We start from the raw sequence: 19,836 nt of genomic DNA on the forward strand, positions 1-19,836 counted from the left end.
TTATAAATAATAAATTAAAAAGAACAGGTGATATTGAAATAAAAGCTATTGAGTAGCATACGGTTGTATTGATTGATTGATCTTGCCCCAGGTAATTAAGATTTAGAAACGTTTATCAGTACTGGCATTTGGTTTGTTTTCATGTGTTGCGTTTCATGGCAGGGATCGAGCAGGACGGCGCCATATCTGCAGAGATATGGCACTCTCCTCCTCTCTCCCTAATGCTGGTGCAGAATTTTGCTGCTGTGCACTACACACACATCTTTGTGCCATAATGCAAAGGTATGTGTGTGAGTCTAGCATAGGTTTTATCGTAGAAACTTTCTCTTACAGCATAAAACACTTTGCCTAGACAAGTTTTAAAACTTTTCCTACTTTTATGTTTGCTGTGCAGTGCAGCACACATGCAAAGTCGGAAAAGAAAGGACAAATGAAAACATTTCTCCTTTTACCATCTACTTTCAAGAGGCGTTAATTTTGACGCAAACCCCTGTCTCATATTTTTAGGTAGATATGGTTTTGCATAAAAAAGCATGGGTGGGTGCATGGGAATGCCATGTAATGCGTCCTTGATGCTAAGTAATGCAAAAAAGCGTTTCAACCAACTTTGCATTACGTCATATTACTTTTAGGCAATTTCCAGTGCAAAACAAGTTATGCGCTACAAAGTAAATCATTAAAAAAATAATTTGGGGTGGTTTGCGCCACTTTTGTGATGAAAGCACAGCGCAAAACGTTGGTAAATGTGCCCCAATATGATGTAGAGATGTAGTAGTCCTTGGTCTAGTCATTTGGTACTAGTACCATACAAAAGGTCTATGGAATTGTGGATTTGTGCAAACTACCGGGCTCTCAATGAGGTAATGAAAACCAATGCCCATTCAATTCCAAGAGTTTATGAGCTTGTGGATTTGTTAGATGCTACAAGGTACTGGAGCACCTCGAGTCTGACCAGTGGCTATTGCCAGATTGTTTTAGCACCAAATGCAAAGAGAAGACTGCGGGCATATTCTCAAGAACGTGTGATAACCATCGCAAAAGTAACTTAACGCAACTTCCAACATCGCAGCTTATCGCGGGAAAATTACACAGTGTTAACGAAGCATTCTCAACACGGCGGTACCATGTGATAGGCTCTAGATAACACGTCAAATGTCCGTTTTATAATCAATGCCATACCGCAAAATTGCGAAACAGGAACGTAAAAATTCTTGCGATGAGGCCATTTGCGGTACAAAAATATGCGAAAACCAGCGATACGCCTGGAAATCCCACGCGTCTGGCGGGAAAATGCACCATAAACGCAGAGTTAATAAACGGTGAAATGACAAAGTGCGAGATCAACCCCAAAGCTGTGACGCAGAACAAAGGACCATTGTCCAAATCAGATAGGCAATTCCCCACAAACAGCCACAATGTACATCGACATGCATCATGGCGGCACATATCAGAGCACAAAAGAATCCCTGTTGTCACTTGTAGGTCACAAATGACAGCCAAAATCAAATGAATTGGGACACATGTGAAACGCTGAAGAGTGGGATACCGTAACAACCGTGACACACAGAGCTGGCAGTTCAAATACGTGACACCATAAACAGCCCCACTGCACAGAGGTGACACACCCACCATCCATTAACAGATCTCTCAATTGACAGCACAACATATCTCACCCACACTTGTCTGAGTGAAGTGCCTGTACCGATGAGTGACATGCACGCAGGGAATGTGTATCGGAATGCTTTTATTAACACATACAGGTGCCTGTGGTCAGTCAACATAATGTGCCATTACTGCTAAAGACCCACACAATGTGACGTCACCTAGAGAAGAAATTGTCAATGATGTAGTCCCTATTGGCTATTCCTGCTGCGGCTGCAGTAGGGTGTGGTACACCTGCCTCATCTTCATCATCATAGTCCGGTGCATCTGGCACTCGTATCCATGGGGCCTTGGTGTGTACACATATGTTGTGCAACACACAACATGCAACAATCATCTTGCACACGAGGTCTGGGCTGTACAGGAGCTTACCACCTGTCATGTTCACTCACCTGAACTTCAACACGCCAAATGTGCGCTCCACGATGCCCCTAGTGCCTTTGTGGGCCACATTGTACTGCCTCTGGGCCTGTGTGTTTGGGGCTCAGAGGGGTGTCATCATCCAAGCGCAGAGTGCATATCCTTGGTCACCTGTGACAGTGCAGAGAGACATGAGTCACAACTATGTACTGCATGATCTGTTGGCTGCCTCACTGGTTCATTGGTGTGTGATATGTGTGACTTAGTGATTCCTGTATGACATGTACTGAGTGTTGCACATGAGTTGCATCACTGTGTACTACATAGCCTCAAGGCTGCACCTCCCCCGAGCACATTCACTAGTGTGCCCAGCGCAATTACATAACATGCACCCCTACGGTACACCATTGACATGCCTGTCTGCCTGTGTCTACAAGCCTGAGTACGACACAGTGATGATGCTGCGCAGAATGTGGCCGGCCACTTGTGTGTAGGCCCAGTGAAAGGACAGGTCTGGCACAGATGTATAGCACCTGCCTGGCTGAACTCAACATGCAGTTGAGGGTACATCTTTGGCTCATGCTGCACTAACAGCGACACACACAACAGTTGGCATGTATGATCCCTGGCCACGAGCAGGCATGCCCCCCCCCATGTACCCCTTCGGCTGACCACGCACACCGGGGGCATGCCACATAGCAACATTGTTGATTGTGGGACGGGTGGCGCAGTCACTACAACAGAGACACAAGCATCAGCCACATTCTTGGCAAGGCTCACACTGAACCAAACCCAGACCAACGTGAGGAGGAGCAACACCCCTAAGCAGGACTGTCGTATGCTTTTCCACCCCGCTTACGCTCACGTGAAGATATGACGCAGTTACATGTCCCAGGTCCATACCACTGCCTGTGGTGTCATGGTTGCGCACGCTGTACACAGCACAATGTAATGTGGAATGGCCCAGGTCCCACATGCATACATAATGACCACATGGACACACTAAGTGAGTTTGTGGGACTGTCTAAGGGCACGTGCGCCTGGACCCTCTTATTGCCAGGGTCACATCTCCAGTGATGCCTGTGCTGGATGGGTGTTGGGTAGTGGAAGTCACCACTCAGGGGTTGGTTGGTGCTGGCAAAAGCCACAACAGTGAACAAACAATCAGCAGTAGTAGGTACGGACATCATGGGTCCCTGACTTGAGCAGCACAGAGTTTGTGGCCCCGGATGCACAGCGGCTGGCACAGGCCCACCGCCACAGGATGGTGACTTGTGGTGCACTGAGGTAGGGCCACTCGAGCTGAGCATGTACTCGTCAATGTCCAAGGGGAATGTTGTGGAGGGTTGCGGAGGACAGTGGAAGGTGTCCCTCCAGGGCATGATGCAGAGGGCAGAAACAAGCAGGAACAGGCAAATGGCGGTGTTGAATGCTAAAGACTCCACTTTTCTACTTTATCAGTATCAGCTACATGTAGAGGAAGACAACCTCCAGCCCATGGGCTCAGACACCACCGATGTTCAAACAGAGATAGACCATGAATTTCAGGGCACACACTCAGTGGCCACAGAGCTGGAAGGGGATGCAGTCTGCGATGAGGCCTGTACAATGACATTGACTCTGCCATGTAGAGGGCAAGACTCAGTTAAAAATGTGTGACCTACTCCACCACAGTATGTGCCAGAGCCAGCGGTCATCAGGGGCCCACAGCCCCGTGTGGTAGGCATGCGCTGCACAGAGTCAGTGGCACCAGTGCAGTTGTTGGTAGTGTCCCATCACCTCCGTAAAGGTGAGCCTTTTCTCTTCCGGACTGAAGCACGTCTTCCCCTTACTCATCTCCTTGCATACTGTGACATGTACACTGCCATGAAGATATCAAGACTCAGTTCCAAAAAAGCGACCTAGTTGGCTGCAGTGTCTGACGGAGGCTGCAGTCAGCGCGGGTTAACCACTGTCCTGCCATCTCCTCTTGGATCTCTAACACACGACGTTAGAATGGCATTTGTATTAGATTTTTGGGTGACATAGGTAGTGGTACCAGAGCTGAGCGGGTGTTTAGCCAGTGACTATGCCGTATCCTGCCTGTGACGGAATGCATTGGATTGATGTGAGGCAGTGTAGGTCGGAAGCCGCAGTCAGCAAGTGCCCACAAACACGTTTGGTGAGAGTCCTATGTACAGCCTTGGTGGCACCACATTGAAGGGAGTATAGTGACATAACCTCAACCTTAAATAATGTACTCTGCCATGGTGTAGTAAAGACTCAGTTCCAAATGTTTGTCCTACTTGTCCACTGTGTATGCCAATGGACTATGTCAACAAGAATGGAGTTTAGATGGCCTGTGTTGCAGAGGCCGTGATGGTCTAAGGAGGCTGCCAAGGTTGTGGGCCTTGGACCTGGATCTTGCATCAGCATGTGGTGGGTCCTCTTGGACACACGCTGGTGTCAGCAGTTGCTATTGACGGCTTGTGTACATGGCTAGCCCAGGTTCCCACAGTAAGCTGTGCTGTCGTGTCTAGTAGGTGAGAATTTTGTTTGGCATGTTGTATGTGAGTTTTGTAACGTGTGCATTCGAAGAGTTGTGAGTTGCATAATTGTGTAGATAGGTGGGTAGTGTGTTCATTTGGTACTTACCAACGAGCAGAGCATTTCCGTACGTGCCATCCTGGAAGTGCCGGTTGATGATGGACTGTTGGAAGATGAAGGAATCATGCACACTGTTCTGTTGCAGTAATTGTGTGCAGTATTTTGCCCCCAACACGTGTGGGAATCCAGCTATGGCGTAGAAGCCTTGCTTGGTCTCCAGCTGTTGCTGTGCAGTGTGAGGGAAGTATAGGTACTGGGGTACCAAGCTGATGATGTAATCCAGGACAGGTTTGAGGAACTTTGATAGGACTGGCTGTGAGACTCCTCCAACTCTGGCGGTAGTTGGTTGGAAGGTACCAGAGGCCAACAGATGCAGCACAACCAGCAGCTATGTCTGAGGTGGGATGCTGGTTGTCCGCTGTGTTGGTACCGTCAGCCTGTAGGCAATGATGTTCAGGATGCGGAGAATGGTTGTCCTTTTGAGCCTGTAGTGGGCAATTACATTCTCTGGTATTATGAGGCTGGTCCATTATCTGAAGGTCCGTGGTCTGTGTCTGTGCTACCTCTGTGTTGGTCCGTAGGGGGTGGTGAGGGGGGTTTCAGGGGTGGTGGCAGTGGGTGTTGTTGCCCTCTTGGGTGTCTGAGCTGCATGATCAGCAGCTCCATGGCATCTGTTGTTCTTCAGGTGTGACTGTGGGCTGCTCTCCCTTTTCTGGTGCCGGCTGCCTTCCGACTTTGCACCAGGTCAGAGCAGGTGTTAATTTCCTGCTGCTAACGCACCTTATTGCATGTTTTGTGGTAGTATCGCCAATCTGGATGGTTGTTGAGAATGTTGCAGAGTGGTGTTGTCGCAGCTTTTTGCACGTGAACTCCTACTCTGCATCTCATTAGCGATAGTTGAAGGGGTCATCTGTGGCGATGTGTTTTACGGCTGCTATCACAGGTATACTGGTGCTATTGGCTGTTAGCACCAGCTTGTGAATGGGGTGATACATCTATTGCAACTTTGGCTGCAATACTGTGCTGTTAACTCGGCGATAGCTCCTTGAGAATATGCCCCTGCATTTTGTATGCGAGAGGGGCTGTATCAATTTATGGCCGTGCCCTTTGAGTTGGCTAGGAAACAGGAGGCTACAATCCATCAAGGTAATCAAGTGTCAGGTGGGGCAGTTCTTTTTACTCTTTCTTGGTCATGAGGTGGAGAATATTTGCCTGTTGGATGCTAAATTTCAGTCTGTGATACAGTGGGAAGTGCCTACTACACAGACTGAAGTGAGGGCGTTTTGAGCACTCACTGGGTATTACAGGAACTTTGCAGCAAACTGTGGAAATACAGTTACGACATTGACTGCTTTGACCGCTAAGAGGCAGCCCAGAAAAATGATGTGGACTACGAAGTGTCAGAAAGACTTTGAGGAACCAAAGAAGGCTTTATGCACTGCACCTGTACTGAAAGCACCTGACTACAGACAGCCTTTCATTGTAGACTGATGCCTCCCACAAAGGAATTTGGAGCAGTTTTAGCTCATCTATATGACAAAGGTAGAGACTGTCCATTAGCCATTATTAATAGGAGTTTGCTAGCCAGAGAAAAGATCTAGGCTACTATTGGGAAGGAGTGCTTTGTCATAGTGTGTGCTTTACATAAGTTCTGTCCTTATTTGCTTGGACACTAAGTTTGTTGTTCAAAAGAATCATAAACAACTCAAATGATGATGACTATGAAGGGAGAGAATTCTAAGCGATAGTTAGTGTCACAGGAATGCTGATGGACTTTCCTCCCGGTTTTACCAATGTCACCACCAATCCTCTCCAAATTAGGAGTTCGTTCTGGGTGTTCTAACCAGGGAGGGGCATCTGTTGGGCTGCAAAAGTCCTCTGCATGGTAATGGATGTGCACCCCTGCCCTCAGTGTCCAACTGTACTGATGTCTGGATCACTAATGCTGAATGTTGTTGTCATAGGCAAACACGGATAAAGCGTGTGCAGGTGACATTGGACTGTCTTATGGATTGCAGTCTTATTGGACTGGAAGGAGTACCAAAACCACTAATCTCATAATGAAGGAAGGTTACCAGGAGTTAAGCAGCATGAGTGCAGTGGCAGCAGTATGCTGTGTAGTGATCAGTAGGAGTGAACAGTTCCTTTTTTAACCTGTGTCACTGGAATAAGACCTACAGCCTACATCAGTTTGTTGTGAAATGCTTCACAGCACAGTTTTAAGAACTTCAAAACAGAGGGAGGGAACATGTGTGTGTCTCAGCACTCTGTCTCTTAACATATCCTGATTGACAGAATACTTTCTTTTCCACTGATAGACTCTTAATCATACTAGTATAAGAGCCAGAATAGGACCCGCATAATGTTTGTGACCTAGGCCTTCTAAAATCTTCTCACAAATCTGTCTGCTCTCAAACCATGCCTCTCTAGCTCTCTCTCTTTCACTCTTTCTCTCTATCTTGTTCACAAAGATACCAATACACACTCTCAGCAGTTATATGTGCATACACACACACAGACACACATATGCACCTACACACACAGTGTAGTTATGCACTCTGGCACCCTGGATCTAGGCCTCTCTCATTCCTCATTCATGCCAGTCTTCTAGCATCTTAGAACCAACCTAATGATAAAGACTAAAACTGTCCAGCCATACCACTACATGCACTCAACCGAGGCTGCTGTGGAGTGAGGGGTAGTGGCCTGATGAGCAAAGGCCCTTTTGCAATCATGAACCCTGAAATTCACAAAATCAAAAATAGAAAATTCTTGTAAAGTTTGAAAAAATCCTTCCAACTTTTCAATGGTTTGCAACTACGATTGTGGTTACAAACCATTTATTAGTTTCCAAACCCCAAGTTGGGGTGCTAACTGTTTTACAAAGAAGAAGAAGTCCCTACAAAACATCTTCCCTTATTAGAATTGTGAACTTAGCTTCGGGGGCTGAATGAACATGCGCTGTTTCTATGCTTCTCATTTGGGAATGCAAGGCTGGAGGTACACTTTCACTTTCAAGCCTCCGCAACCAACTACATGGGGTCACAAATAGTAACATGCTAAATGAATATTAAGAAAGTCGTTTTGTGGTTCTTTTCAAAGGACAAATGCAGTGAATATTTCTTTTTCTTTGACCTGTCCAAGAAAGAATGATGCCATTCACTAGCCACTTTGCTTGACACAAATTTTAGGGGTGAGCGTAACTGGCTCAATTTGCTGTAGCGTAATTAGGCCAAATTACAGCAAAATTCGGTAAGATTATGTAAGATTATGAGAAATTATGTGAGGAGCGTAACCAAGCATTTAGTGCTATTTTTGTAAAGCAATATGCACTCTTGCATCCAAAATTGACCAGAAGATGCATTTTGAACTAAGAAAATAGCTCTAAATGCAAAGAACATGAACAGCAGGAACCAGCAGGAGCTTGTGCTCCCTAGTTTCATTGTTTTTGTGCTTTTACAGTACTAGGGATTTTTGTCCAAATTACTCATATTTACAGGAATGGCAAATTTCACATCAAGAGAAATACTGAAATGATGAAATTACTGTGATTACTAGGGGGTATTAAAATTTTGCCGAGGCCTTGACACATTTAAAAGCAGGTGGCTACAGGAAAGAAAGATCCAACTAGAGGAAAAATCCTTACAGCAGACAAAGCATCCAGGCACTGGTGGTCCGAGAAAGAGTTCAAGATTAGGAAATACAGATGCCAGATTTAACCACTTAGTAGAGGTAGGCTCAAGAAAGGCAGTTAACCACGGATATGAGGCAAGAAACAGAACTGAAGAGAGCCCAAGTGCCTGAAGCATTGAGGAAGAAGGAGTAATGAACCGGTCAATTAAGAACTCTGATTGTGTTGAGATGCAGTGAAATGTTCTTTTGTCGATGGGTTGGAATACTACCTTGAGAGATTTCCAGTGTTCAGATTCCTCCCATTACCTTTTGTATGTTTGATGTACCGCCCAAAATGGCAAGCATATGCACAGACTGTGGGTCTGTGCATATTGAAGAGCAACTGAACTGAAGAGCCCCAATCAGGGCAAAACCGGTCTTGGGTTACTTGTGTTTTGTTTCAGAGAGAAGCTGGCCTAGCAGTTGGCACTGGACTGTTACTGTTGGAGCAGGGTCAAGACTGATTTGCACATGGCTGGGCCCAAGCTGTAGTGGCAGGGTGGGCAAAAGAATGATGGGATGGAATGCTACCTGTGTGGTTACCACTGGCTAGACAAATTGCAAACATTCGACCAAACATCGTTTTTTGTGTTTGATGTAACGCCCTAAGTGGCCAAAGGTATCCTGAAACATGGGTCCCAAGCTCACTGCGCCACTGAGACAAAACTACGCCTGACTGATGAGCCTCAATCAGGGTGAAACCAGTCTTGAGTTGCTTTTCTTAATTTTTGGAGAAAGCCTGGCTTGGTAGTTCCTGCTAGAATGTTGGGGTCAAGACTGATTTACATATGGATGGGTCCAAGCCCATAGTGGGCAAAAGAAAGATGAGTTGGAAGGCTACCCCGAGCAAGTGTCAGTGGTGAGACAAATTAAGTAAATTAAATAGGAAGTTATGTTTTCCGGGCACATTGCACTTTAAAGGTTCTGATCAAATGGGGAGGTTGGATATTGGGTTTTATTCATAAATTGTGTATAGGGTCAAATTTTTAAAATCATGTTTTAACGTATTACTGTTTTTATGTACGTGTAACCGATGTAGCTGTTATGGTTTTCGGACGTGAAACCGAATAAAGTTTATTTGAATTGAATAGACAAATTGCACACATTCCTTCCATCACCCTTTGTGTGCTTGAGGTTTTCACAATCTTGGAATGATTTACATGAAAGTTTGGAAAACCTGATATGGACCTGGAGAGAGCTCAGAGATTGGTGCTTAAGACCAGACTCATGTCTGCACAGTATCCCTTAAAATGACACCAAACCCCCAGCAGAACCATCGGGAAATAGCTCCCCCCTGCCCAGAAGCAGGTGGCCCATAAAGGGTCAGCACCAGCCATCCAACTGCTACCAGTGACTTGGACCAGCCAGTGCCATTGCGGAGGAGAGCGGCAGACGCTGACCAATTCTGAGGCGCAAGTAGTTTGCGGAGGGTAGTATGTATTTTCCAAGAGGCCACTAATTTTACAATGACAACACAGGATTTAGCTGTTGAATGATAGGACATAAGTAAGAAGGTGTTGACACACTGACAATTAAATAGTAGTTATGTAAGAAACAAGAGGAGAGAAAAACGTTATCTCCAAGCCAGACATCAGTTGTAGGTTTTCTGAAAATGACGACTCAGTTTTTCATGGTCTGTTTAGCCTGTAGTAGATTATTTTTTATGATTTATCCTTGCTTTAGCAACTCTTCTATGTACCTAGTGGCTGCTGAAACAGACAATTTAGTCAAGAAGCTGAAGGAAAAGATTGAGAATTAATTCATAGACATAAAAAGATGATACCTTTGTGGCTGAGTGTGAAGGGTCATTGTACATAAATTCTGCTGGAGATAGATATTCACGCCAAATATTTTGAGTAGCATTACTTTAAAATAGGATATATTGTTTAAAACACTGGATGGCACATTTGTTTGACCATTTGTCAAAGCATGGGACCCAGAAGATAGTGATTGTTGTATGACCACTAATAAAAAAACAGCTTTCCAGGAACATGAATTAGATTGAGCAACTCTATCCAAGATAATAGAATATGGTAACCTATTAGTTAAAAAATATCTAAGATGAATCATTTCCCCATTTAAGTAGCAGAAGGTATTCACTGAAAGGATGAGAACTAACCCATCTTGGAGAAGGTAACAACTATCACCATGATTAATGATTGCTATCAGATGGAGGAAAATCTACAGTGAAGTCAGTAGCTATTGCATGCCATGGTAGAGGAACCACTGGGAGAGGTTTTAAATATCCATAGGCTTTTCATGAGTTCATTTGCATTGGGCTCCAACATCCTGGTGAACAGAAGGTCCAAAAAGGAACAAAGAGTGAGGTCTAGTGTGGAATTTATTTATACCATCCTGCTTGAGGTTGCAGTATCAGGACACATTTTTAAGACATCTTCCTGCAAGGCCCTAGTTGGTATAAATATTATCTTTCTGCTGAAAATAACGAACACAATGGTAGATCAATGGTGGCTTACATTGTAAATTTTCTAACTTCTCCTTATCTAGGAGTGCATGAGTGTATCTTACTAGAAACCAAAATCAGGAATTACAGATTGCAAACTGAATACCTCAAAAGATAACTTTAAGTAAGGCAGGCACTCATGGACTTGAGGGCAACGAGTGAACACATGTGTATGTTCATGTACTTTGACAGCCCTCTCATGTCATCTAGACACCATAAAATGTAAAAGAACATATGGATTTATCCTTACATACAGACTCTGATTGATTTAATTTTGGTGTGTTTTTGTTTTTTGATTCATGGTGTTTGCCTTTCTTCCCTTTTTCATTGATTATTACTGAAAAGTTGGGAGTATTGTCGTTCATTGTTGTTTGTTTCTATTGGTTATTTTTCAGTAAACCAAAATCTATTCTGTACCCGACAGAACCAACTTTTTCCACATTCTGGAGAGACATCCATAAGCAGCAGTGGCTCCAAGCAGCATCACGATCCTGAGCCGAATGGGCGTGACTCCAGTTCGAAGTCCGGCGGGTACAGTCCTACCTCTTGTGTGCACCTCACACCGTCTTAGCATAGAGGGAACGTTGCAAAATTAAAGGCAGGTCGTAAAAAGTCGGTGCTCAATTTGTTATTTGAGACCAGCCTGTCATCGGGTCCAAAATCCCAAAGTGAAGCAATATCTTGGGCCACAGCAATGTGAAAGCTGGGAGTGAGGCCACATCCCTAAACAAACTGGATTAGCAGAGTTAAACAGCCCTGAAACAAAAGTGTTATGAAAAGTGTTCAGGACCTTGCATTGTAATTGCTGAATTTAAAAGACAGACACAGTAAATCCTTGCATAGCTGACACTATTGTCAAAGGTCCTGTACTTTCAAACTTTCTTTAAGGAAGCCGGTATGCTTGCATGTCTTTACCTTGTGACAACAGCAGAGTACTACAAATAAAGGTTGAAATGAGATTGGCAAATTACGCTCTGTGTTCATCAAACACCAAAGTATCGAAACAGTGAGCACGTCTAGAGTAAAAGCATAAAAAAAAATTGAAATATATTAAAGAAAATCAATGAGCACACACTAGCTGTAGTCTAACAAAAAGACTGCTTAAACCCTCATCACCGAAACCTAAAGTGAATGTAAATCGAAAAATAGAAGTGTTGACGAAATGCCATGGCTTAATGACAGCCCATTCAAGCAATAGTAAACCATGACAAGCTTTGGCAAAGCCACTAGATCTGGCCTTGGCAACTCGTGCAACTGTAATTTGTGTTATTTAATTATTTAGTGCAAGGAAATGCCATAAAAATAAAATGCAAAAATATGCTGCGATCCAAATGTGCCCACTATATGATTTCAATAAAAATTAGAAATTGAAAAAACATTGATTTCTTTGTATTTTAAAGTGATGTTTTTAAATAAGGAAACTTTAAGTTATGTCATGCATTTTATTTTTGTTTCTAATATTTGTGAAGGTGATATGAATAAATATAAACATTAGCAAGCACTCAAAATTCAGGCAGCGGCAATCTTACAATGTCACTCACACACTTTATACCAGAAATTTCAAAAAGGAGATGTAATATAATTCACACAAAATGCAGGCAACCACAGTGTGGGGAAAATACATAACATTTATGTAAAGATAAAATAAATAAAATATATTTGAAAAACATTTCTCCACAGAAGAGACTTTGGAGTCACTCTTAGGTCTGGGTTCAAGTGATGCAGTTTCAGTCCTTCTAAACAAGGCAAGAGGGCAGCTGGCAGCAGATAAGCGCACCAAAGTAGAAGTCCAGCAGAGTGATAGTCCAGCAGAGTGGCAGCCCTTTCAGCAGCACAGCTGTCCTTCTTCCTGGCTGAGTATCTTCAGGTCCAGAAGTGAACTGAAGTGGTGATGTCTGAGGTCCAGTTCTTAAACCCAGTTTTGCCTTTGAAATGGGGAAGTCTTAAAAGAGAACCTTTGCAGTAGACAGATGTCCTGCCCTTCCTGCCCCAGCTCCAAACTCACTACAGGGGGTATGCAGCCCTTTGTGTGGGGACAGAAAACAGCCTGTTCAGGTGTAAGTGAGGCTGGATCCAGCACATCCCTCCTGTCATGCCAGGATGGCCCATCAGGTCCCACCTAATATTCCATTGTGTGTGGCTGTCCTGGTGGAATACATAAAGCCCACCTGTCACTGTCGTGTATTCCTATAGGTTCTGAATCGATCCCCCTATTCCTGACCCTATTCTGGTTAAACTACCTAGCTAGTTAACTAACAGTCAGCCCATGAGGCAAGAAATCCCCCATGATGCAGATACCGTTATCTGACGCAGTCACACTACGGCACAGGAACGTGTTATCTGATTAGGTCATAACGCTTGAGATCTAATTAGACAAGCGACATTCCTCCAGCCCCTGATAAGGCATACGACGTTCTCATAACAAATCAAACCTATGACAACCTGGATAATCCGTGCGGCCATTGTTTTGATTTCACAGAGAACTTTAGTAAAGAATGTGCTAACGAGCAAGTCGTATGACATCTTTATTGACGTACCTATGTCCATCCTTACGTCAATCCCGGCACCTTTTAAGGTATAAATATTGCCGACCTTGCCCTATGCAAACACACGCGTGGTGACAAGACGGAGCAGCCATACTTGCCGAAGCCGAGAGCAGAAGCAGACCCCGCAGGCAGCAGCCCCGCCTTCCTGACGCGCTGAGAGACGCGCTGCTATCTCAAGCCGAGAGACCCAGCACCGGCGTTTCTGGGCAGCCCTCGCAGGCAGCCTGGAATATCGAGAGCAGAGAAAGAGATACCATTCCTCATTCATCCTAAATTCCAGGTACAGAACTGAATAACCCCTCCTAGAGAATTCTTTAGTTATTCACTTGGCAAAAACAAACTTAACTTAAACTGTAACTTTCTATTCCCGCCCACGTATTAGACTTAGGTCAGGTACACGGGGTAGGCATATTTAGAAACACCAGTTGAGCACGTTTAGTCAAATGTATATGTGTATGTAAATATATTTTAATCATTTTAAAACATCATATGGCTCAGAAACCATATCAATGTTTTTACAGTATTATTTTATACTATTGCTTTTAATGTATGCACTTTACTTAACTATAAGTATTGCAATAATATCGATCCATTTCTCTTGTACGAGAAAAGAGACTGATCAATAAATAACACCTTTTATTGAACACGCCCGTCTCTTCCTTTTCTCTACATTCTGATGAGACTAAGAATGCACGTACTGACTGAGTAAAATAATTGCCTTGTGCTCACACGACTCTTGAGATTGACTCTTGATTAGGGGAGAGCAAAGTTGTCATGTTCTATGGTTGTCAGAAACTAAATCCCTTCTTGTCTAATCAGGGGAGTTAATCCTTCCTTGAACATTCGAGAAAGTTTCTAGCGAACTCTGAGCTTAGCTGGCAAACCCAAAAATTAAGTCTAGTATCGACAGTAGTAGACCTAGTTAACGTCTGGCCTAGGCCTTTACTGCTGTAGGTACTATTCCAATGCGCAGAGCCTATTGGGAAAATAGGAGCTACACTACATGGCGCCCAACGCGTTTGGAAAGGGCGATAAAACTAACGTAAGACATTTAGAGTAACTCAGTCGTGCTTTCTCACTCAGACCCCTTTTCCCAAATACTCCAAAGACGTCTGGAGTGGGTGAAAGGTTATAATATCCTCCAAAACCTCGCAGGAGGGAACTCCTATGTATGGTTCTTGGTCTAGTCAACGTTGAAGGATAAACAGTGTTCCAAAATATTGTGCATCTAATCTCTGTTTCCATAACGAAACCTGATCTGCAAATAAACATAATACCATCCTGTCAGCAAAATGGACAGCGATGAAGAACGAGAGGTTACTAGATTAGCTACTGAAATAGCAGATGCTGATGCTACCATGCAAGCAGCAGACGCGGATATAATACTCATTCCGGTCGCCAAAAGGAGATCTATAACCTTAAAACTTATAGAAAATGGACTGACACCTAGAGGTGGCACAGTCATATTCGTAATCGAGGCACACGAATATCGGCAGACAGAGGTATACTATACATGGATACATTTTCCAGCAGCTAATACTATAACAAAGTACTTCCACTATTACAAAGTAGAGGAACCTCCTAATGAGTACACTCCTTTCGAGGAGGTGGAAGTACCACTCAAATTCCAAGAGCATTTGCTCTTATTTGATGGCGCCCTAAAACATAATAATCACATTACAAGGCTCGGTCCTTTAGGAAGACCAGGAGCAACGTGGCCGGTCCTAGCCGGATACACACCATATCCAGACATCGAAAGAATGCCTGCAGCAGAGCTGTTAATACAGCTAAAACAACTACTAAAAATTCACAGACAATTAGTTCAGTATGTAATGCGGACTTCAACAATTCAGCCAGCGATTAAACTACCACAGCTGACCCCTCACCAGGGGAACACAAATAAAATTACACCACAGAACATCCAATCCTGCCTAGGTAAAGTTCCAGCTAAACGGGAACAAATACCATTCTGGTTGGCACAGAAAATTACCCAAATAGAGGCGGTGTTTCCTGACACCACCCCATTAGAAAAACACAGGATTCTGACTATATGTCTCCCAATGGGAATCGCACCACACATTGAGGACTGTGACACTTGGGGTACAGTCTTTGCTTCCATCTACACAAAAACGCACGGTGTTCCATCCATTTCGGTAATACCAGATGTGCTAAAACAAATTCAAGATGAATACGGTCCAGAACCTGCTTTAACTCTTGGTATGAAATTACTAAAAGACTTCAAGCAGGTCTCGGCTATATTACTAGCCAACATAAAGGGTGAAGCAGCAAACGTGGCGATCCGCCAGAGGTTAAAAGAGACAGATATAGCAGACCAACCAGCTGAAATTGCCAGAATCATAGAAAAATCCTATGAAGAACTAGGCAGAGATAGTCTAGGTGGAATACCAGTAAAACCGCAACTGACTACAAGTCCAGAAAAAATGTTTTTTAATAATAATAATAATTCACCAAAAAAGAACTGGGATGGGAACAAACAATCCAATCCTAAAGAAAAGAAATTCCAGTCCAGAGGAAGGTCTCCTAGGCGAAGAGAGAAATCTCCAAACCCGAGACAAAGGTCACCCCAGAGTGAACCCTCTGGGAATAGATATAACCTTAGAAATAGGGATAATATTAAAAAACCTGATAGATATCAAGACATTGATACACGTCCCTCTCAATCTTTTCAGAATTCCTCGCAGAAATCGGAAAGAAGAGGACGATCAGAAGAGCACGCCAAGTCCAAAGACAAGGAACCTGCTCAACTGAAAAAGAAATCACAATTTCCAAAAAAGAAGGTAGCCAGTATCAAGGTAGTTAACAATGCCGAGAATACTGAGGACACAACTGAAAAACGGAGAGTGGGCTCAGACAATGCTAGACAGCGCAGCAGAGGTGAGCATAGCTCGCAAAGTCCTTATGAATCATCTGGAGACAGTGGACACGAATGAATACCTTCAAGTGGAAACTGCAGATACCAGAGTTAGCAAGCCCCACAAAATATACGAGATAACATTACGTATAGAGGGAGATAAGACTAGGAAAATAAGGGGACTATTTTGGGATAACCTCTCAAAGGGTTATGACATACTTTTAGCTGAAAAAGACTGGCCACCAGAGTTTGTCAGGGAGTGCCCTCATGGCGAAGAAGTAATTATGCCTGCCTTCTCGAATCAAATCCCGATTCATAAAAAATACACACTTGCTAGAAAGTGGGCAGTGGCCTTAGCACCTGCTTTATATAAAAATCATGTAGGATGGGATGAGGATTCTCCTCCTCACAAAGTCCAGTTAAAATCACAACCAACTGCACAAAGGCAGTACCCAATTAAGCAAGAAGCTAAAAAACAAGTAAATGAAATACTAGATCAGCTAGAATACCAGGGGGTGATTGAAACTTGCACCTCACAAATGAACAATCCTTTGTTTCCGGTCGCCAAACCAGACAACTCATATCGTCTAGTTTTGGATTACCGACACCTTAACACATGTTGCAAAACTTTTGCAGTGCAAAACTCACACAGTGCTGCACTAATGAATAACATAGTGCGCAAAAAATACAAAACTACCTTGGACATCTCCAACGGATTCTTTTGTCAAAACATAGCACCAGAGAGCGGATATTTAACAGCTTTCTCAGTAAATGGCACTCAAAAACAATTCTGTCGGTTAGCCCAGGGGTACAAGAACAGCCCGGGGGTATTCTCAGCGAGAGTAACAGAATTACTACAACAATATGATGATGAAGCATTATCTTATGTCGATGACATTTACTTAACAGATGATGACTTGGAAACTCACTTGAAAAGAGTGAACACCATAATACTTGGTTTCGCTGCAGAGGGTTACAAATTCAACTTCAAAAAGTCCAGAATTGCCCATCTGACGGTCCTATTCTTAGGATATGAGTTATCAAGTGAAGGTAAAAGCCTGGCAGACAATTTCCTAGAGAAATGTGCCGTAATCCAAGCTCCTAAAACACTAAAAAACCTACAGTCAATTCTAGGCTTCCTAAATTTCGGAAGAACTTACATTGCAAATTACGCAGAAAGGGTCAAACCCCTTTACGATCTAATTAAACCAGATTTTAAAAGATCAAGTTGGACTCAAACACACACAGACATTTTGAGATCCTTACAAACAGACATGCTAATTAAGACAAAATTAGAAACACGTGATAATACACGCAACCTTGTGATCCGAGTCATCCCAGGGAGATGCGGATTCACATACCTGACCTCTAATGAGGGAGAAAAGGTACCAATTGCATTCAAATCACACTTGTACACAAAAGCTGAACAGAGATTCAGCAACAAAGGAAAAATTGTTCAAGCAGTTCAAACCGCAATAGCTAGAGAAAAAGACATAGCTGACGGTAGACATATCACAGTCAGAACAGCTGAATCAGCCTTCGAGGCACTAACAACACAGTGTAATTTACCAACAACAACATTGAATCCGGAATGGATACAATGGGTGAATTCAATCACAACGGACAAAGTATACTACTACTTTGATCCAGAACTAGAAGAATTGGAAAATCTAAAATATGAAAAGACGTATCCTCTGCCAATCGACATTCTGCCTCTACGACATTACGCCTGTGTAATCTATACAGACGGACATGCTCAACCCTCCGTTTGGGGAGAACATGCATACAATCCCACATGTGAGATCACAAAAGAAGTGTGGCGCGGAGGTAAACTAAGACCTCTATTAACAAAATCACACTCAGTAGAAACAAATTCAGAACTGCAAACTGAAATAATAGCTTTGAAAATGGCGCTAGATAATGCAGATCGTGAATTCCCGACACTTATAGTGTCAGATTCATATTTCTGCGTCAAAGCATATAACAAGGATTTGCAGACATGGATTCAGAACGGTTACAAAGATGACACAGATGCACCAATAAAGCAGAGACTTCTCTGGGAACAAGTAGCTCTTTTGAAGAAAGAACTACCAAAGACTCACGTGACTCACTCACTGAGTCATCAACGTGATGGCGTTCACGTTGTGGGGAATTCATTGGCTGAGACAGCCGCAGCGGCAGCCACTAAATCGGCTCCCGTAGATCGAAAAAAGCATACATTAAAATACATTGACGGTGAAACATTGCTGGCGGTGAAAACGTCATCAAAAGGCGACTGCTCAGCGTTACCGATCAACTATCCACTCAATTATACATACATAATCGATGCAAACTCCGTCCCTTTTGCTCGAATCCCTGGAGTGGGGGATAGAGTGATTCCAAACATGGACAGGAGAAACTTGTTAATCGCAGACGCACACATGGGCGAGGGTCACAGACACCTTAAATTAAAAGATTCTCTGGAAGATTTACAATCACGGTACTGGTGGCCAGGCATGAGCCTCCATCTTACCATCTTTGTAAAAAACTGCCCAAACTGCAACAGAGATCGCAGTGGGGAGAGAAGCAGTTTAATACCTCGTCGTATCAAGGCAGATAATATTACCAGCAAAAAGAATGGCTTGCGATTAACATATACAGGCTAGTTCCCACTTATAATGTAGATCCACAGCACTCAGCTGACGTCCGGACTGTTATACAAGATTTGCGAGTCTAAATGGCATATACGCTAAGAGCATGCTACGTTCGACCATTTTTTTCTTTTTCTCAGGCAATCCAGCCTGGGGGGGGAAAGAATGGCCAAATGAGCACAGCCCAGCGGGAATCTTCTCACTTCCTTCCTGAGGGTATGGGATGGTGTAAAGAAAAAACCAAGACAGAAAGCAATCTATAATAGAAAGGATATTAGGTTCGGGAGCTGGGTGGGTCAAACATCTAATAAGTGTCCAACGTAGTCTAAATAACTTGCCAAGAAATTCTCTGAAGGGATTCAGTCCGTACGAATTATTATTCGGAACTAGGATGTTGATCTCTGACCTTGATAGTCAGACTTCAGTGGTAACAGAAAAAAGCTTTGATGTCAAAGACCGTTTGGCTATTTTGCAGGACTTAAACAAAACAAGAAAAGACCTGAGCAACATACAGTTGAAACAACAGCCAACAACCACTGAAGAATCACCACCTGTCCCAGCAAGACCTGTCTGGATTCCAAAAGTCGGGGATCTAGTCAGGGAGAAGATCGCGGTAAAGAAGGAATTTGGGCCTTCTTACAGAAAAGCAGTTCCTGTCTTGTCTGTCAACGGGACAAGATCAGTTGTACTACCGCCACTTGCTGGAAAAAAGGAGAACCGAGTTGTATCCATCGACCTGGTAAAACCACAACATGTGGCCGATAACAAACAGTAGGCCAAGTGGACTCCCAATAAGTAGCAGAACACCAAGGTTTGCTACCAGTACAGAGGTCCTAACAAAGAGGCTCATCACATTCGAAACGCCTACAGAAGAACAACAAGGACTATGCAACAATGCAATAGAACTTAGACCTCTGAAAACCCAAATAAAGACATTTAGCAGAGACACACCAATCTATACTGAAGTACCAAGTGAAAATGCAAAAAACAAAAATCCTGAACCAATTGGAACAATTGACAGAACTGCATCCGGTTACTTCATCA

This window comes from Lissotriton helveticus, chromosome 1_1 (assembly GCF_964261635.1).
Source record: "Lissotriton helveticus chromosome 1_1, aLisHel1.1, whole genome shotgun sequence".
Classification (NCBI taxonomy): domain Eukaryota; kingdom Metazoa; phylum Chordata; class Amphibia; order Caudata; family Salamandridae; genus Lissotriton; species Lissotriton helveticus.